The 5,332-nt window shown below is 33.7% G+C and overlaps 1 long non-coding RNA gene across 1 annotated transcript; it reads right to left on the reverse strand.

Annotated features, from left to right (window-relative positions):
* Window positions 1–334: 334 nt before the first annotated feature.
* Window positions 335–4,408, reverse strand: LOC107913219 (uncharacterized). The gene is made up of 2 exons (XR_005917506.1): window positions 1,336–4,408; window positions 335–1,167 (listed from the first exon to the last, which is right to left on the reverse strand). It is a non-coding gene; the product is annotated as an uncharacterized lncRNA (long non-coding RNA).
* Window positions 4,409–5,332: the final 924 nt, after the last annotated feature.

Raw genomic sequence — 5,332 nt, forward strand, 5'->3', positions numbered from 1 at the left:
CAATAAATGAAGCTTATTTAAGTTCTTCATTAACACATTAAACAACTTGCATAATGAATGAGAGGTTTTACCCTATAAATGAGGGGGGGTTAGAATATGAACATCCACACTTATTTGTAACAACATTTTAATTTTTCACATCTTTCATTTTCATGTTATAATCTCATCTATATAGTCAACTTTCTCTATTATAGTCTTATTTATCTACCAAGATTTTATCTATAAATTTATAACATGTTATTATAGAGAGATAATTATTATAAACCTGCAATAGAATTCATATAGTGAATTTCCATTAGATAAAGAAAGTGGTAACTATGTTAAATAAATAAAGTGGAAATAAAATCAGTCAAATTAAAAAACATATAGTAGGTACATGCATTATTGCTTCTTCTTTTTTTGGTGAAAATAAACATAACTAAGGAAGCTTAACCTAGACTAACACATGACTAGAAGGTTGTTCAAACAATTTCATATTATTATCATTATTACAAGCCATTTTAGCAAGATAGTCTACAACTTTGTTTTCATTTCTCGAAATATGTTGGATTTGCCATTGGTTTGCTTTTGTCAACAACTGTTGAATTTGCTTAATCAAAGTAGAATTTGATTCCCTTGAAGAATTATCCTAAATAGCCCGAGCTGCCTCCATATTGTCCGTGTTAATCAACACTTTGTCATGTCCCAAATTTAAGATAGGAGCCAAGCCATCGAAGATGGCCCATAATCTAGCTTCCAAGACTAAGCATATTCCCAAATATCGGTTGAAGCCTAAGATCCATTTCCCGCTTCGATTACACATGACTCCTCCTGCGATTGCGAGGCTAGATTCTGCTTTAACAGCTCCATCAGTGTACATCTGGATCCAATTACCTGTCAACACTGAAGAAGAAAATTTTATAATCCCTTTACTTGTTTTTAGTTTTTGAATAGAGGCAAACTGTTTTGCCCAACACAAAGAGCCTTGGATTACTTCATCAATGCTTCAAGGAACGCCTTGAAACACTTGAAGGTTATGATTTTTCCACAAGCACTAGGCAATTAAGCCAAAAAAAATGGCCAATCCACCTCACCCATTGAAATCCTCAAATGGTTGTGTAAATTTACAAGAAACCATTCCTTCAAAGTTCCAGAAAAAAATTGTCCCTGCTTATTCACTGGATCTACCTGAGCCAAAATAACTTTAGCAGCGTTACAATCTCTAATAGCATGTAATGCATATTCAAAGTTGTGGCTACAAATCCCACATGCACTATTATCTACTAATCCTCTTCTAACATGCTCCACATTGGTGAAGAGACGATCTTTAAGAACCATCCATATAAAAAATCTCACCCTTAGTGGTCCTTTGAATTTTTAAGGAGTCTACCAAACCCCATCCTTTGGATTCCATGTCGACTCATAGAGTTTCCAATAGGCACTTTTAAGGGTAAATAAGCCTGTGGATGAATTTTTCCAAACGAATTTATCGACCCCTGCAAAGAAAGTCGGTGAGGGGATCCCTACAATCCTGTCAATAATGTCATCGGATAGTTAGAGTTGGGAAATATCAAAATTCCAACTACCATCTTTAGTAACCATATCTTTAAAAAGACAATCCATCTCAAGGTTTCCATGGAGCGAGATTTTATCGACTAACGGGCCAACATTAGGTATATAAGGGTCTAACCAACATTTGATATGTAACGACCTGATAGTCAGGGGTGTCAGAAAACATATTTCTGGGACTCCATTTTCATAAACCGAACTCGTAAATATTTAATAAAAATATTTATGAGGCTAGCTTAGTAGCTAATTAGTTTTTGGAATAGTAGATTTCGTGAAATTAGGAGTTATTAAGGTACAAGGAGTAAATCGAGTAAGGGTTAAAATTTGAATTATAAATTGAAATAAATTAAAGGGACTAAAGAAGCATTTATACCTTTGTTTCAATTAAAGTGGACGGTCATGAACATTTATGATATGTGTATATATATTATATATTATGTTAACTTAATAAATATAAGTTATAAAAATATATGTTATAGTAATAAAATTTAAAACATAATAAAAAGAAACATTATTGATAGCGGATTAATGGCCAGACTTTTGAGAGTACCCATCAAAGGTAGGAACACCTGCTTCGCGAACTATCCTCAGAGATGCCATCTTGAATCCTATATTTTGATCTAAGGATGCGAACCCACAAAGCGTTAGAGTTCGTTATCAAATGGAATCCAAGTTTCACCATAAACGAAGTGTTGTGATCCCTCAAATGTCCAACGCCAAAACTCCTATTAGACCATGGTTGGAATATAAAGTTCCAATTGGCCATTGCCAGCTTCTTCTTCCCACTTGAGGAACCCCAAATAAACTGTCTAACTAACCTCTCAATTTCAACGTATATGCCTTTAGATATCATCATCGACTGCATGAAATAACTCGGAATAGATAATAAAATAGACTGCGCAAAGGTAGACCTTCCTACCATGAATAATTGCCTAGCATCCCAACTGTAAAGCTTACTCAGAACCTTCTCTACCACAAAACTCAAGGTACTATTGTTGAACTTGTTATGAAAGAGGGGAACTCGCAAATATGATCTAAGATTCTGAACATTATAAAATCTAAGGAAACTGCTAATCTGATCTCTCAAGTTCTCACTAACTCCTTTAGAAAAAAACATATGTGTTTTCCGATTATTGATTTGATGACCAGAGTAACCACAAAACTTATCTGAAGTGTCCTTAATGATTTGTTCCTGTTGCATTTTAGCTTGGCCAAAAATAATGAGATCATCTGTAAAAAACTAGATGAGACAAACCTCGTTCTTGTCGAGATAATTATATAGGCTTCCACTTCCCTGTAGTAATGGCAGAATGAATACTATGACTTAGCCACTCCATACACATAACAAAAAGGCACGAAAAGAGTGGACATCCCTGTCATATTCCCCTTGCAGGCCTAAATTTCTGAGTTGGAACTCCATTCCACAGAACCTGTATAGAAGAAGACGTGATAGCAGACATAATAACATGATGAATAATATTAGGTATACCTGCAGCATGGAGAGAAGCGTCAATGAATTTCGAACGAACCCTGTTATATGCCTTTTCCAATTTAATTTTTATGACCTTCCAGTTTTTGTTCTTCTGCTTCTTCATGGGATGAATTACCTCTTGAGCAATAAGAACATTATCCGTGATATTCCTACCTGTGACAAAACCAGCCTGCTCCTGCGAGATTATCCTTGGCAAAACAACTTTGAACCGGTTAGCAATAACTTCCATCACCAGTTTATAGTCGTCTTTAGATCAACTCAAAGAATTCTTCTCCTTTGTCTATTCAGACTCCCAGAAACAAATGTGATGAAAATAGGCCTCGACGCATCGGTAGTATATGCTCAACTTAAGACAAATTAAGGATGGTTATGAACGATCTCAACTTTTACCGAGTCCTTTCAACCAATCCAAATGCCTCCAAAAAAGCTGATAGCTTCCACACGGTGAGAAAACTAAAAACCCAGCTTTGCAATGATCGAGTCTGCTTTACTTCCACTAACTCTAGTTTCTAATAAACCAACAATATCCGGTTTATTCAAACATTTATACTCATGAAAAATACGTGAGAATTTATTATTCGCGCATCCTTGACAATTCTATGAAAAAATTGTTAAATTCATAAAATAATAAGAAAAGAGATTAAAAACCATACCTCTACCACTTGGGGGGTTTTTGGTTCCTTCTGGATATCCCCAATAGTACACACTACGCCAGCATTAAACCCATCCCAACTTGGCACTAATCAGCTCGACCATGGAGTTCATCGCATTAGCTAGAGGAATTCGATAATTTCCAGCAACTTTGAAACGACCACCATGACCCGTAATAGTTTTGTTGAGGCTTCTTCCGCTCTGAAAAGAAATCCCTTTGGATCCCGAGCCCCGTCCTTTAAATCCCGGGTATCCTTCTATCGATTCTCCAAGAGCACTACCCTCTGCCCAATTATTATTTTTCGAAACCGAATTATCAATAAAAGTAATGGCAAGTGTTTAACAGGGTCCAGAAAAACCATCTTTAATAGCTACCTCAATCTTGATTAGACCCTTAAAAGTAGGATTGATGTGTGACGTCATGACCAACTGAGCACAACAAGGTGGTTTGAAATCTTACCCACTTTCATGAAAGTATCAATATTGGAAAAATTTTCTAAATTGTTAATAGCAGATTCGACTTCTTTATGGTAATTAGCAATCTAATTCAGGGTATTAAAATTTTTGAAACCTATTTTGGCTGCATAATGGTCTTTTTTATAAAGCCCAGGGTTGCTTAAAATATGTCCAGAATTCGCACCTGGACTGCTGAAACGACGAAAATGTAAGTGTAGATAATTGTTATGATGTAATAAAGTGACAAGTAAATGTCAAGTTATCTTACCCAAAGAGACTGTGAAAGAAAAATATTTATGAAATGTAAATCAAACACTTTGATGATTAAAAATATTTTGATTTTTAAGAAGTGATTAAATACTAGAATTTAACTAAGTAAAATAAAATAAAATAAAAATAAAAATTTCAATGCACGATTTAAAAAGATGGTTTTAATCAAGATGATATAATTGTGTTAGATCAATTACATTCCTTAACTTAGAATTACAAAACTCATGTTCATGTTGTTACGAATATTTTCACGGCAACTTGGTAATTTGTTAACTACTGCTTATACGTACTTACTAAATTAACTAATCTCTTGAACAGTTTTTCAATACCAATTCAAAAAATTAATCAATATTTATAAGCACATAAAAGATTATGTGAGGTAACAATATATTTTTATATTGAAATAGTTTAATCACAATAATCTTGCAAGTTATGCAAGACTAATGTACCATTTAATACCATCGCTAATTTAACCTTGAGCTACCTTAGAAGATTAAACATGCACCAACTAAATAATGTGTCAATTAATTATGATTTCAATATGTTTAATAATTAATTCATTCGTTACCTTACATTTTATAATGCAAGTATAGTATAAGCATGATTTTATTTAATTGAACAACTTACCAAGGCCTATAACAACACAAACATGATTTTAAATATTCAAGTGGACAAAATGCAATCAATCTAACACGAATTAATTTAAGTCATTTAATTAGAAAAACAAAAACAAAAACAAAATTATTCATATTCATGATCACAACATAAATAAGAAAATTAAAGAGAATGAAACTAGGAAACAAATCCAGTATTTCTCTGAAGCCAGACTAGTGCGCTCCTCTTCTTATCTGCTCATTCTATTGAACCGAGACCTCCATGAAAAATTTAATGATGCTATTACAAGGTGGAAGATGA

This window comes from Gossypium hirsutum, chromosome D08 (assembly GCF_007990345.1).
Source record: "Gossypium hirsutum isolate 1008001.06 chromosome D08, Gossypium_hirsutum_v2.1, whole genome shotgun sequence".
NCBI classification, from domain to species: Eukaryota; Viridiplantae; Streptophyta; class Magnoliopsida; order Malvales; family Malvaceae; genus Gossypium; species Gossypium hirsutum.